General features: G+C 48.5%; 1 pseudogene; it reads right to left on the reverse strand.

The window, feature by feature from the left end:
* Nucleotides 1-11,504, reverse strand: part of LOC119332983 — a 32,978-nt pseudogene extending 21,474 nt beyond the window's left edge.
* Between the last annotated feature and the right edge of the window lie 4,475 nt (nucleotides 11,505-15,979).

Genomic DNA, 15,979 nt, shown 5'->3' on the forward strand with positions numbered 1-15,979 from the left:
GCGCGCGCTCGCGCACGCGCGCCGCCTCTCTCTCTCTCTCGCGCGATCTCCCATGCCCCTGTGTAACGAATCAACCAATGTTGGTCTGCTGCAGATCGCCCTCGGCGGCTGCTCCACCTACTAGCTGATCCGTGCTTGCACTAGCGGCAGTGATTTCCGTCCTCCACCTGGTCGCCGGGCGCTGGCACTTTCTCCGCTACACCGAAGACTTGCTGCCCCTCCAAAGCCGAGAAACACAGGTGCTGCTTGTCGCCTTAGCCACTAATCAATGAGTAATCTTCTATATCTAAATAGCTAGCCCCCACTAACATATTTCTCTCAACATGCAAGCATGTCACCTCATCATTCAACATGCATAAGGAAAGGCCCACCTCAACATACAACTATGCATATTAAAAATCCATGACAACATGCATGCATGTAATATTCCATTTTATTATGCTATTTACATTTAATTCTTATATACTTTCAAAAACTATTGTTTCAAGAATTCATGTTCCATATAATCAAAATCTCATTGAAATATTGCAAACATTCCCGCAACAACGTGCGGTGCATCATCTAGTTTATTGATTTCTTGGACCGAGAGAGGCAAACAACAATAGTAGAATATGCATTGGAAGTTTGAACTGATGACATGTTGTATGTGTTGATTTATAAATTGATGTCTTTGAACAATTAACTACGGAGTAATTTAGAACTGAAAAAAATGTGTGCATGTATGGATGAAACCCGAATCGATGCATTTTTATATCAATTTTACTTCATGCTACAAAAAAATAAGATGAAGACATATTTTCATTGGCGACCTGCAACGACAGGAGTTTCTACAGGGGAATGGATGAAGCAAACTACTATTGATTTGGTTTTTTTATACCCCTTATTATTATTTGTATTTCTTTGCCTTGTTTAATCTATTTGGTTAGATTGTTAATCATCGAGTTTCAGTTCTACATATATTATGCAGTCAACCAAATTTATATATATGCTTTGGCATGAGGTTTCCCTTGGATAGCTAGGAGGTATTATTTGGCCACTGCAATATAAGATATTCCTTGGATACTTCTTTAGTTATATGAATTTTAAAATTTTAGAACCCCACTTTGTATTTCGTCCCGGGCCCCCAAATTCCTGGAGACGGCCCTGTCTGGGATATAGATTATCGAAGCCCTTTTCTTGATATGACAACTTATGAAGAGATTCAGGAAGTAAAAAAAATCTGCATATGATGTTCATTGACTAAAAGAATGCCTACGTTAAGACACTGCCGACATTATTATCGCAAGCCCGCAGCTGGTGCTACAAATTTGGTGGTCCCAGCAGCCGCCCTGCTAGAACTGTGGGGCTCGCCGAAGATGCAACCGTCACCGGTGCTTCAACAGATGGTCATAAATACTGATGCTCTAGGACAACAGGGGGCGTGCACTGGGGTGTGCAGGAGACACTTGAGTGACAAAGGCACCGTCGTCGGGAGTTGCGTGGAGCTAAGCACCGCCCATCGGGTGCTACGATGCCGCTCGCTAGCGGGAGCGCTCGAGCTGCGAGACCGCTCGCCGAAGTGTCGTATTCTAGCTCGCTGGGAGCACCGGCTTCTTCGAAGAAGCGACTGAGCCGTGTCAGACTGCTGCAAGTCGGATGTCCTTTGGCGAGCGAGGAGAGAGGCGCTGATGCAACATTCTGTGCGGCTGCGATGCTGTCGGGGTACATCAAGCGGCTCCAAACTCCCCAAGCATTGTCGTGCTTGCAAGCTGGCGCGGCTGCTTCCCTGAGTTGGTGCAACGTTGCAGCATGCTCGAGGCGTCACGGGATTGCCGGTGTCGGTGTCGACCAGCGAGTGCGCGTCTATGTCGAGTCTGGGCTGCGGTGAGTGGCCGCGTCTGTGTTCGTGTCCATGACCGTTGGCGGGTGTGCCGGCCAAGTTAGCTAGTTGCATGTGTGCTGAGGGCATGTACAATGGTTGATAAGACACTCTTATTTTAAATCTTGCATGTAATTTAGAGATAACAATAAAAAGAGTCTACAATGGGCTATCTCTTAACCTTATCTTCAATAACTAGCTATTTCTAAAAATGTGGTGAGATATATTGTGCTAAGAGATCATCTCTTGTTTTTGTTTAGATAAGAGAAGGCAAGCCTTTTCTTATGAGTTCTCTCTCCTCCACCTTATCATTTATCCTACGTGGCACTTCTAAGATAGCATCATTATACATGCCCTGAGTCGGTTGGACCCTGGAGTGAGTCTAGAAGAAGATCAAGTCAAGAGTTTGTTAGCTTGGGCAACTCGTACGTGCATGTATGAAGTAGTCAGTGCATGCGGTTAGTGGCTGTGGTAGTTAGCAGGCCATGCGGGCGTCGGTTACTGGCCGGTAGTGGCCTGGCTGGGTCTAGTGTGTGCGTGGATTATTTGAATAGAAGCCAACAACAGACAGGTCCTTCGGCGACTGGGCGTTCGTCGCCGCAAGAGTCTCTGCTCACCCATATATGGTATCTCCGTGACCAGCTCGCCTGTGTGTCCACGGCGTATGTCGCTGGTGTGTCCAGCTAGAGCGCCTGGGTTCGGCGTCCGTCGTCGAAGGCTGCTCGCCGTTCGCTGTCGGAGGGTTTGTCCCGACATGCAGCTGGTAGGGTGCGGCTTCCCATCGGTGCTGCGTTGCGGCATGCTCGGGGCATGGCGATCTCACCAGCATTTTGCTACGAGCTGGCCTACCCCGGCTGCTCGGCGGAATCACATGGGATGCTGCGTTGCAGCATGCTCTATCGTGGCAAGCTTCCCAGCGCGGCTGCTACGGGTCGGCGGGTTGGTGCCCCGTCGGAGCTATGCGCGTGCGTGTACTAGGAACCAAGGATGCTGCCTTGCAATTTACGCAGCTGTTGTAGATGCGCTATGGAAAACATGGGCAGGTGGGAATCAGAGTGATGGCGTGGTCAATTCAACAGGGGATCACCCTAATCGTGATGAATCGAAGGGTGGCGATGCGGCTGATCCTTTCCTAGGATCAGGCGGTTTACGCCTGGCAGTCGTCTATTCAAAAAGGCGGACACTAGGCGCTGGTACGCCGGTCGAATAGTTGGGTCGGTCGAGCCACAGACGCCCGATGCAGCGATTATGGGCCGTCAGATCTATCCTCCCACTTCGTCCTCCTCGTGAGTCATTTTCCCCAAAGAAAATTGCAACGCCCCGAGCGCCGCCCACACCCCGGCATACCCCGGCGAGAAAATGACCATGCTTGAAGCACTACTGCGGCGCACTCGCCGGTCGTCCTCGTCGCTGGTCGCCGCCCTTGTCCCTGGCTCCCGCGTGGCGACATGACTACAGCTCGGTGGCGATGTAGCACCGCCATGCCGTCGTCCCAAAGCTCCCCGGTGTCGCCCCTCGCACCATTGTCGGCATGTCCGTATCAGTTGAAGCTTTTTTCAATGTTGGTTGAAGCTTTTTTCACGATGGTTGAAGTTACTTTGGCATGTTAAAGCCTTTTTTCCAATAGCCATTGAAGCTTTTTTCATGGTTGAAGCTTTTTCGCACACCAGTTGAAGCTTTTTCCACACCGCTCGAAGATGTTTTTCACGGTTCACTACTAGAATCGCGTTTTGTCCCGAGTTCCAAGACTTCGCCGAGTTTATTCCATCGGGAACTCGCCGAACTTCTGTTTGCCGAGTTTGATTTAAAATCCGACTCGACAGTGAGATGAAACTCGGAAGACATGTGCCTTTGCCAGGTTCTGACGAAAAACGACTTGGCGAACAAAAAAAACTCAGCAGAATAACCATGTCACCAAGTTCCCAACGGAAAAAACTCGGTGAATACTGACATTTGGGCCACGCCTTGCAGCAAGAGACAGAGCCTTGACGGCAGCTTTCGTTTGCCGAGTTTCGTCTAACGACAACTCGGTAAACATTTTCCAATACTTATTATTTAAAATCGTAATTCCAGGGGTAATATCTTTTCTGAGTTCCCTATAGAAAGAACTCGACAAACATACCAGGTGGTTAGGCCCACCTCGGTTCTTGAGGAGCGACAGGACCAGCTTAAATTGCAGCCTTATCCAGAAGCAGTAAGCTACGGTCATCATTGCACCCTCTGTGGAAGATATGACTGTCACTAAAGCAGAGAAGTATCATAGTGACGGTTTCTATCCCTCACAAAGTGAGCATTCCTGACTGCTTCCCTCTTTTATGAATCATTTCATTTCACTTGAAGCTTTTTATCCATGATTTTTGCTGCAACGGGCAACAAGGAAAGCTACTACCAGTGGCCGTTTCTGCTACAACCAGAAAGAGGACGAAGTGTGGCCAGCGACGATGGTTGCGAATTTGTTGCAACTGGCAGTGGGAAAAAACTACCACCGGCGACCAAATTTACTGCAACTGGTGTGCGGGTGATGCAACCTGCGCGCGGTGGTGCCACGAGCGGCGACATGGGTGTTAGACTAAGTATATATTAGATATACGTGTTGTAACATAACCTGTATTTGTACGGTTCCCTCTTATAAATATATGACAGCCGTACCCACCAAGGGTATCGAGCATTGTTCCAAACCCTATTTTGTCTAACATGGTATCAGACGACGCGTTCGATCCGCGCCGTGCTTCCGCCTCCTCTGCCGCCGCCGCGTCGGCCCCCGCCGCCGTGCCGCCTCCGTCAACCCTGGCGATGGAATCGCCTTTCATGGCCTCCACGCCGCTCGCCTGGGCCCGTCCGGCTGCATCGGGCTCGCGTCCACCAGCGCCCCGATCGCCCGCGATGCACCCATCGCTCGCCCATGATGCATCTCTGGAGCCAAACTCCTACGTTGCCTCCGCACAACTACCCCGTGATGGATTGAACTCCCATGTGCAGCCCCGTGATGGATTGAACTCCCGTGTGCAGCCCCGTGATGGATTGATTTCTCGTGATGCGTCTCTGCCGCAGAATTTCTACAACACGGCTGCGTCGCTGCCCTACGGCGGGACTCCGTCTCGTGATCTGCCGCCGGCTTTAGGCCCTCATGGTGCCCCCGTCCAGGTACCCTACGGGGGGCCGTATCCCGCGCCGTACGTTGCGCCGTCGCCAGCGCAGTATGCTCCGTCCTCCGCGGTGTCCTACGAGGCGCCGTATGGCGCGCCCTACGCCGCCCCTGCGCCGTACACCGCGCTGCCCCTGCAGCCCTACGGCGTATCTCCCACGGCGCCCTACGGTCATCACCAACACTACCGTGCGCCTCCGTCGGCCGATGCGCTGGTTCCATACAGTGCTCCTCCGACGTATGACTCGCAGCTCTCCGCACCGGTGGCTGAACCAGGACCGTTCCACTTTGCTCATCTGGTAACGGTGAAGCTCTCTGCCGACAACTACCTCCTGTGGCGCGCTCAGGTGTTGCCGCTGATGCGTAGTCACTACCTTGAGGGGTATGTCGACGGTACGCTGCCGTGTCCCCCGGCCATGGTTCCGGTGCCCTCGGCCGCTGGTGGCTCCGTCATGGTGTCCAACCCTGCTCATCGTCGGTGGATCGCTCAGGATCAAGCTATTTTGGGTGCCATTCAGTCCTCGCTCACTCCCTCCGTGGCCGGCATGGTGGTCTTTGCCGCAACGTCGAGGGACGCATGGGCCACGCTCGACTCCAGCTTCTCCTCGCAGTCGCTGGCCCGTTCCTCTGCCATTCGCAACCAGCTGGGTGAGGTCAAGAAAAATGATCTCTCCGTCACGGCCTTCTTCAACAAGGTCAAAAGTTTGGCTGATACACTGTCGTCTATTGGGAAGCCTCTCCGTGACGAGGAGTTTACTTCGTTCATTCTCAATGGGCTTGATGAGGACTATGATTCTCTTGTTGAAAATATCAATGGACGTGACACGCCGATGCCGCCTCGCGATCTCTACGCACGCCTCCTCAACACCGAACAGAGGCTCGCTGCTCGCCGCTCCGTTGGCGTCTACACGGAGGGTCCTTCTGCGAACGCTGCTCTCCGCGGGGGCGCCCGCGGTGCCAAGCAGAAAGCGCCGCCGACCTCGGGCAACCAGCCCCGTCCGCCCGCTCCACCTCAGACGGGTGGCCGCAAGCGGCTCCACTGCGAGGCATGTGGTGGTGGGGTTGAGTGTCAACTCTGCGGCATTGAGGGGCACTTGGCGTCTCGCTGCCATCGTCGCTTTAAACGAGATTTTCTTGGCATTGGAAACAATGGGAAGGGCAATGAGAAGCAAGCTGCTCTCGCTACACCGGATCCCGGGTTCACTCCTTCATACTCGGTGGATCCTGCCTGGTACATGGACACGGGCGCTACGGACCATTTGACGAGCCAGCTTGACAAGCTGGCCACTCGCCAGCCCTACACCGGTCACGATCAGGTCCGCACGGCCAATGGATCAGGTATGCCCATCTCACATGTTGGTCAGGCATCTCTCCTTTCACGTACCACTAAAACCTTGCGTCTGCTTGATGTCCTTCGTGTTCCTTCAGTCACACGTAGTTTACTCTCGGTTCCTAAATTAACTCGTGACAACAATGTGTTTGTTGAGTTTCACCCTTTCCATTTTTTTGTTAAGGATCGGGACACGAGGGACGTTCTTCTTAGTGGTCGAGCTCGCGACGGCTTATATGCGCTTGATGTGCCACGAGTCTCTCAAGTTTTCAGTGGTGTTCGGGTGTCATCGTCGCAGTGGCACTCTCGCCTTGGCCACCCTGCTACTCCCATTGTGCGCCATGTGCTTCATCGTCATCGTCTTCCTGTTGAGTCGAGTAATAAGGAGTTTCTAGTGTGTGATGCCTGTCAACAAGGCAAGAGTCATCAGTTGCCTTTTTCTGTATCAAGTCGTGTTGTCACGGCTCCTCTTGAACTTGTGTTTTCAGACGTGTGGGGCTATGCCCAAACTTCTGTTAGTGGTCACAACTATTATGTCAGTTTCATCGATGCTTTCAGTCGCTTTACTTGGATCTATCTTATTAAGCGCAAATCTGATGTGTTTCATGTCTTTATGCAATTTCAAGCACATGTTGAACGATTGCTTAAGCACAAAATTATCCATGTTCAGTCAGACTGGGGGGGTGAGTATCGTAACCTTAACACCTTCTTTCAGAAGCTTGGCATCTCACACCATGTGTCTTGTCCTCATACACATCAGCAGAACGGTGCAGCTGAGCGCAAGCACCGTCACATAGTTGAAACTGGCCTGACACTTCTTGCACATGCCTCTGTGCCGTTTTGGTTCTGGAGCGATGCTTTTGTTACTGCCTGTTTTTTGATAAACAGGATTCCCACACGACGTCTTCACATGAAGTCTCCGCTAGAAGTGTTGCTTAATGAAACTCCAGATTACTCCCTACTCAAAGTGTTCGGCTGTGCGTGTTGGCCGCATCTTCGTCCGTACAATAAGCATAAACTTGAGTATCGATCCAAACAATGTGTGTTTCTTGAATACAGTCCTCTCCACAAAGGTTACAAGTGTCTTCACATTCCGACAAATCGTGTTTACATTTCTCGTGATGTTGTGTTCGATGAGACTGTCTTCCCGTTTTCCACACTCACATCACCAACCGATACTCCCGTCACTGAGTTGCACTCTTTTCCAGTTTTGCCTGATCAATTTGTGGATGCTGCATATTCTCCTCTGTTGTTGCCTAACCATGGTGCAGGGACTGGACGAGGCGCTCGACTTGAGCTTCTGGATGATGATACAGCCACAATTGCTGCTGCTACGCCAGGCGAGGTGCTCGACGAGGCTGCCCCCGCCACTACTCCGCCTGACCCCGACGTCGATCACGCGTGCATGCCCCATGCACGTGGATCCGACGGGGTGCCCGAGTCGTCTTGGCCAGCGGCCTCGCTGTCGCCTGGGCCGGCCGAACCTGCGGAGTTGTCGGCCGAGCCGGCTGGACCCGCGGCGCTATCCCCTGGGCCGGCGGCCTCGCAGGTCACTGAGTCTTCGTCGCCTGGTCCGTCAACGCCGGTCACGCCCGGTCTGTCTTCGCCGACCCTGACCGTGCCACCGGACTCGCCCGCCGGCACGTCCTCCTCGCCGCTGATGGACAGTGGCTCCTCTGGTGTGGCAGCTCCAGCGCCATCTCCGCCTGTCGTCCTGCGTCCCCATACTCGCAGCAAAAGTGGCATCTTCCAACCAAAGAAGCGCACTGACGGCACTGTCGCGTGGCTTGCGGCTTGTGTGGCGCATGCTGAGGCTGACCCTACGGCTGAACCACGACATTTTCGAGCAGCGCTTGGCATCCCACATTGGCGTGCTGCGATGGAGCAGGAGATTCATGCTCTTCAAAGAAACAACACTTGGCGTCTTGTTCCACCTCCATCTGGTGTCAATATCATTGACTCTAAATGGGTATTCAAGGTGAAGAAACATGCTGATGGCTCCATTGAGAGGTACAAGGCACGCCTGGTTGCCAAGGGATTCAAACAACGGTACGGTATTGATTACGAAGACACATTCAGTCCTGTTATTAAACCAACTACTATCCGTGTTCTTCTCTCTTTGGCTGTTACTCGCGGATGGTCGCTTCGACAGCTTGACGTTCAGAATGCCTTTCTCCATGGAGTTCTGGAAGAAGAGGTTTATATGCGTCAGCCACCAGGTTTTGTTGATCCGGCTCAGCCACATCATTTGTGTCGCCTTGTCAAAGCTCTCTATGGTTTGAAGCAGGCCCCGCATGCGTGGCATGCCCGTCTTGGCGCTGCTCTTCGTGCACATGGGTTTGTTCCTTCTACAGCAGACACGTCTCTGTTTATTCTTCAGCGACCTGAGGTGACTATGTACATTCTGGTCTATGTTGATGACATCATCCTTGCCAGTTCGTCTGCTTCTGCTACGGATCGGCTTGTGTCTTCTCTTGGTGCTGAGTTTGCTGTTAAAGATCTTGGGAGACTGCATTATTTTCTGGGCCTCGAGGTTCTTCATTCTGATAGTGGCTTGACTCTTACTCAGAAGAAGTACTCTCAGGATCTGCTGCGTCGTGCAGGTATGTTGCAGTGCAAGTCTGCTACGACTCCCATGTCTACCACAGACAAACTGACAGCTCTTGCTGGCGACTTGCTCTCTCCCGAGGATGCCACTGAGTACCGCAGCATTGTGGGTGGACTGCAGTACTTGCTCATTACTCGACCAGACATATCATTTGCAGTTAACCGTGTGTGCCAGTATCTTCATGCACCACGTGATTCTCACTGGTCAGCTATTAAGCGTATCTTACGCTATGTTCGTCACACTGGTTCATATGGTCTCCATCTTCAGCCTGCACGTTCTGGACTGATCTCAGCATTTTCTGATGCCGATTGGGCTGGTAGTCCTGATGATCGGCGATCCACGGGGGGACATGCTGTGTTCTTTGGGCCTAACTTGATCGCCTGGCAAGCTCGCAAGCAAGCTACGGTGTCTCGGAGTAGTACCGAAGCTGAGTACAAAGCTATTGCTAATGCCACAGCTGAGATCATGTGGGTGCAGTCGTTGCTTCGAGAGTTGAAGGTCTCCCCAACTCAGCCGCCTGTTCTTTGGTGTGATAACATCGGTGCCACATACCTTTCATCCAATCCAGTATTTCATGCCCGAACGAAGCACATCGAAGTCGACTATCATTTTGTGAGGGAACGTGTTGCTCAGAAGCTCCTTCAGATTAAGTTTGTTTCTTCTAAGGATCAGCTTGCTGATATTTTCACTAAACCCTTGCCCTTGCCTTCTTTTGAAGGATGTCGTCGCAATCTTAACCTTCTGAGTGTTTCAGGACATAGTTAAGATTGAGGGAGGGTGTTAGACTAAGTATATATTAGATATACGTGTTGTAACATAACCTGTATTTGTACGGTTCCCTCTTATAAATATATGACAGCCGTACCCACCAAGGGTATCGAGCATTGTTCCAAACCCTATTTTGTCTAACAATGGGTGACCACTGACCACGGCCACTATGATTTGCTACAACTGGTGCGCTTTTTTGCTACCACTGCGGTGACCGCGTGCTACGAGCGGTGGGGCGACGGGGAGCTGCAACCTCGACAAAGGACGTTGGAACCGGCATGATCCATCTTGCAAATGCTGCAAATGTTGGGGGAAAAAGTTTCAACCTTGGTGGAAAAAGCTTCAACTATCAGGGACATATGCTGCTTCCAGCGGGAGACGAACGGGAGATGCGAATGGGGCTAGGGTGCGCGCACATGGCGAAGGGTGTGTCATGGTCACGGCCGGAGACGTGCGTGCTGGTGGTGCGGGTGCCCCCGGTGTCCGCGTCGTGGGGAAGAGGAAGTGGGGACAAACGATTGGAAAGAGTACTCCCGTCACACGCAATTTTTTAGGGGTGCTCCCGTCGGCTAGTACTCGCACGATCGAGCAACCGCAAGGCCCGGGTTCATCCGGCGCCACGGCAGCAAACGCTTCCCATTAAAAAAATGCCTCGATTGACCTTTCCCTTTGCGATCGATTCTAGCATTTTAGGGAAACACTGAAAAAAAATTAGAGACATGTTTGCATCATCTAGAGGCGTTTTAGAATGCCTCATAATATCATCCGTCCTGTAGTGTATGGACATGAGTTTACAAAGAATACAATACCTATAATGAATCTACAAATTAGTTCTTGTGCCATGCGTGAGCAAAATGGCTCGATTCTTCAAAAGAGTACTCCAAGTCCGTATAGAGTGGCGCCTTCCGCCTGGTGCAAGTCATGAACCTACATAATATGATACGATCCGCCACGTCAATAGAGACTAGGGAAAATCTCCTAGATAGCTCAGGATCCTGGGTCTCTACACCTCTTATCCTTCTCGCGTGACTCGCTGGCAAGGGCGATGTTCGGCATGGGGGATACTGCACAATGGTTGTTCAAGATGGTCCTAGCCTGCCACTACTTCTAATTGGTTGTTTTATGGTACTAACCTACAAAATCCAGTGAGAAATAACTATTTGCATGTCGACCGAGAAATAATCACTCCTGATTTTATATCACGTAGAGAGCGTTGCCGAGGCTTGTTTTTTATCATGTTTCTTTAGAATGCGTCGATGTGTATTCTGTTCATGTTTAAGTTGTTATAGTTCGTTTCATGTATTAAGAAACAAAGGTGGTGATGCAGGAAACTGCAGTAAGTATGTTTTCAGAATGTAGGGTAAATCGAGAGGGTGTTACAGTACCTCAATCGGCGCTCACCAATGTCACGCGCCCGTTCCCTGAGAGCACGCAGCTGGACGGCCGCGCGATGCTGCGCGACCATCTTGTGCAGGAACCAGGGAAGCCACGAGACGTAGCGCCGGAAGCCACCCCTGGCGAGGTGGATCTCGGGGTTGCCACGGTACAGGTACAGATCAATGCAGTTGTTGCTGTCTTGGGCGAGCAGCCGGACCTGGTTCATCCACGTCCGGATCTGCTCCTCGTGCTCGCGGCCGGCGGGCGCCTTCTTTGCCAGGTGCGCCAGGAAGCTCTTCATGCTCTCCATCTCCTCTTGGATGAACTGCACATCGTGCCGGACGCGGCCCAGCAGCAGCGCCTCATTGCGGATGACGCCCAGCAGCGAGCTCACGGCGCCCGACGCGAGCTCCGCCATGGCTAGCTCCTCCCTCTCCTCACCTCTGTATCGAAGATTCACGGGTTGCACCACAACGGTGCCGGCCGGTGGCTTCGTGTCTAGTTCAAATCGGTTTTACTCGGGCTACAGGCCAACTGGTGATGTACTAATTCTTATGCATCAATGTACGTGGCAAGTACTTGTTCTTCTTCGCATGCTCAAGGCAAGTATATGTACCTAGCTAGCTTTTCCTCCAAAAGGAAAAGAATACGTACCTTGTCATCACCATAAGACGTGTGGTTCTATGTCACAGATCTACAGGCTGGAAGAAGTTATGCTCAAGCCGGCTAGTCTTAGCTTAGTTTGTTTTGATCAATTGGAGCCGAGAGCCACCTAATTTGTACTCCCTCTGTAAAGAAATATAAGAATGTTTAGATCACTACTAATTTATAGCTCGTTTTCATAGCAAGTCGAAGGTGCATCACTTCTTCCCTGATCGCCGTGAATGACCACACTACATGGACCCCAAACCTTAGTGCCCTTTGACCAATTCATTTTCCTAGTTAGAATTTTTTTTCTAGTCATTTAAAAAAAATTGTCCTTCCATCTTTTTTACAGGTTATGTTGAGTGATACAAGCTGGATGTGAGGTTTGCTGCAACATGCGGAGACCAAGACGGCGGCTCACTTTCGCCTTGCTTCAGTGCTTGTAGTCGTAGTTAGGTGGTTTACTGACCTGAATGTATTTTTTACTTCTGATGTTCTTTGTACTACCTTTACAGTTGATGAATAGATCAAAAGTTCCCCTCGCGAAAAAAAAACATGTGGAGACCAAGGCATCTATGGATTTCGTGTGTAATCACTGGAAGGGAGCCGAGGATTAAATCAGTTTGGATCATGGTTCGGTTATAGGATATAAAATAAGTCATATAACTTTATCTAATCAGCTCCCTAAGACTTTTTGTCATTTTGTATAACAACTCTGATGATTTTCACGCTGCTTTAATAAAAATGGCTGTGTGCATGGACCGATGTAGATACAAAGGATAGCCTTCTTTAAGAAAAACCTTCTGGAGGGCCGTTAATAAAAAATAGTGGCTGATATCCAAAAATCCTTGGTACCACTTGGTCTATTCTGTCTGACCTATGAGTTGAATTGTTTTTTTTTGGAAAAAGAGGATGTACCCCCGGCCTATGCATCTGGACGATGCATGCAGCCGTTTTATTAATTATTCATCAAGACCTTACAAAGTAATACATCAGTACGCCTGAAGCCACCATCTAGGGCAACACCTGTTGCTACTCCTATCCCTTTGATGAAGGGGTGCCGAATGTCCCAGCCTAATACCAAACAGATATCACACCAAAGCCTAATATCTAACGCCGGATGCCCCAGCCTAGCCACATACCGGCACTACTAGGGAAAACCCTAGCAGTAGCGCGGGTTTAATGCCTATTGGTAGCGCGGGGAACCGCGCTAGTAGTAAGGCGCTACAGCTAAGGTTAGTAGTAGCGTGGGTTAGACCACGCTACTGCTATATCGACTTAGTAGTAGCGCTTTCTACAATGAGCGCTACTGGTAATTAGTAGTAGCGCTTCTCCAAGTACGCGCTACTACTATTATTCCGTATTTTATTTATTTTTTATTTCATGTTGTATTCACACACCTTTATACAAGTTCTCATACCGCAGCAATTTATAGATTGTTTTTACATCATAATGAGTTATTACATCACCGGGAGAAAGAACCTATAATAAATATCATCATCATCATCATCATCATCATATCATTAACAACTTATCATCATAATACATCATTGTCATATAACACCTCCTCATAATCATCGTTTTCATAAATGAGACATCACATAGCAAGTTGGTCACTAGTCATAATCACAACTACTCCTCATCATCAACTCTCATAAACATATTGTACCTCAACCTACTACATTTTCTTAGGACCTACTATATTCTCTTAGGTAAAATAGCATAAAACAAGATAGCCCTTGACTCTTCATTATGGAGAATGGAGATTATCGTGTCTCCAATTCTTGCCTTTCGCACAATGTTGCTTCCAAGAACCTCCTTATGACTGCCCATACATTTTTTCTATTATTTGATTATCATGTGTTCACCGGTTTTAGAAATCCGGTATGGACAGGTGAGATTCGTAGGATGACCTGGCTGTATGTTCAAAACATCAAGGCGGCCATTCTGATACATCAAATGAGGCACACAATCCATCGGGATTTTCTGTTGAAAAACATAGTAATAACTTCATAGTTAGCAATGATGTACTAGTTTTAGAAGTATGCAAAAGATGCACGGATGTCGTAATAGTAAAAAATCTTACCAGGGCATCTCCATGGAAGTTACCGTGGTTCAACATGTGCACTAGTGGCATGTATTGACCATAATTTAGTGGAGTATGATAATAGTTATTGTAATTCTCAAGTTCAGTACAAAATGCATCAGATGATTCTTCTCCTTATAAGTTAATTCGGAGCCATCGGTGTAGTGGGTTTTGTCTACCATCTTCCGCACATTGTTTGAAGAATGAAAATAAGCTGCCAATGGAAATAAGCTGTCAACTATTTTGAAATAAAAAATATAACTTAGTTAATAACTATGTTTGAGAAACTCACATAGCGGTAGAATCGGAAGCGTATCAACAAGGACCCAGATGTCCATATTGTCTTTCTCGAAGTCAGGATCACCAACATCCATAGTGACAATCATATCCTCATAAAAACCATACATCTTGCAAAGTGCTTCCCAATTTTGGCAACCAAAATGGGTTACGCTCCGAGAATTGTACAAATTTACTTCAAAATTCATATCATGATGGGTCCTTAGGTGTATTTTCTTTGTTTCAAAATTTTCATGGTCTTCAAAACCCATCCTCTCCAAGACATAGCGTCTTGCATGGTATGGGATAAGCTAGTAGAATTACAAAAGATGAAAATTACACGTTGAAATAGTTGAAGTCGTGCTTAATTACGAAAAATAACACTTGTCGTCGTTGCGTACTGTTTCAACATCGAAGCTCTCCTGGAGCTTAATGCTGAAGCACCGATCTTCGTCCAGGTGAGGCCTGTCGCACTGACCTCGGTCGTCGTTGCACCAGTCGCACTCCCCCGGGAGACTTTCGTCGTCCGAGTACGACATTTCCTATGTTCATAATTCAAAGATTAAACTTGTACAATTAAATATATGTACTACAAAAACAAAATTAGATCATTATTATTCATCATGGGTTGACTATCGGTCTGTCGAGTCTTTTCTTGAAAACTCTCAGCTCACGTGGTGTATACATTCGACCGTCGGTGATGGTCGCTCCTCCTTTCCTTCCCAAGCGCATTACACCAAAATGTCTAGCACACGCGAACGAAGGAGAAACAACCCCCACGACAACAGTCGGGATTCTTCGTCCTCTCATATATGGTGGAGACTCTCCCTTATTGATTTCTCTCTGATATTTGCGACCGTCGGTGATGGTCGTTACTCCTCGTTCCCCTAGTGCATAACAAAGGTCTAGCATAAGGAGAAGAAGGAGAAACGACCCCCACGACAACAGTCGGGATTTTTTGGCCTCGACAGACTTAAAGTCAACCCGAAATATCGTTTAATTATCTTTTTAGAAAATCCAGGCCACTCGACATTTCCTACATATTCTAGCACAAGTCATGCCAAAATTCACGGAAAATTCCGGCATGACCTTTGCTAATAAAGGACATATCGAGCGCCTGAAATTTGCCGGAACGGAAATTAATCAACACTCCGGCAAAACATAGGCCACTCGGAGGTGTAACCTGTAAACATGACCGGCCACTTGGGCAAACACATATCCTATTTGAGCAACACAAGATATACATGTTTTTATCTACATCATATCTTATAGGACTCATATTGACATGGAGATTTGGCTGGTCTCACCTCGAGGGCGGAGGGGGTCGGTGATGGGGACACCGGCGGTGATGATGGAGGGGCTCCTAGATTTCTGCAAAAACAAAAACCCTATAAGTTATCACTAATACATCCCGAATAGTATCATACATATAACATCACTAATACAACTAAAACCCTAGCGAACGACGGGTATCGACGACGAGGATGCGGGATAGGCATCGTCGACGTTGATTCCGGAATAATTGCTTAAACTAAAAAAATAACAACAAATGTGACATGTTCAACTAGTTCTATTAATTCAACTAGTTCTTACTAAAAATAAACTTACTATAAATAAACATAAACTAGTTCTTTCTAAAAATAAACTAGTTCAACTAGTAATATTAATTTTCTTACTAAAAATACATTAGTTCTATTAATTCAACTAGTTCTTACTAAAAATAAACTAGTTCAACTAGTTTTATTAATTTACTTACTAATTATTTTAAACACTTACTAAAAACAGTAAAAAAACTAGATTATATAATAGTAAAAAAACTATAGTAAAAAACAGAAAAAAAGAGACGGAGGGAGGAGGGGAAGGGAGGAGGAAGGAGAGGGGAGGAG

The sequence above is a fragment of the Triticum dicoccoides genome, chromosome 7A, assembly GCF_002162155.2.
Source record: "Triticum dicoccoides isolate Atlit2015 ecotype Zavitan chromosome 7A, WEW_v2.0, whole genome shotgun sequence".
Taxonomy (NCBI): domain Eukaryota; kingdom Viridiplantae; phylum Streptophyta; class Magnoliopsida; order Poales; family Poaceae; genus Triticum; species Triticum dicoccoides.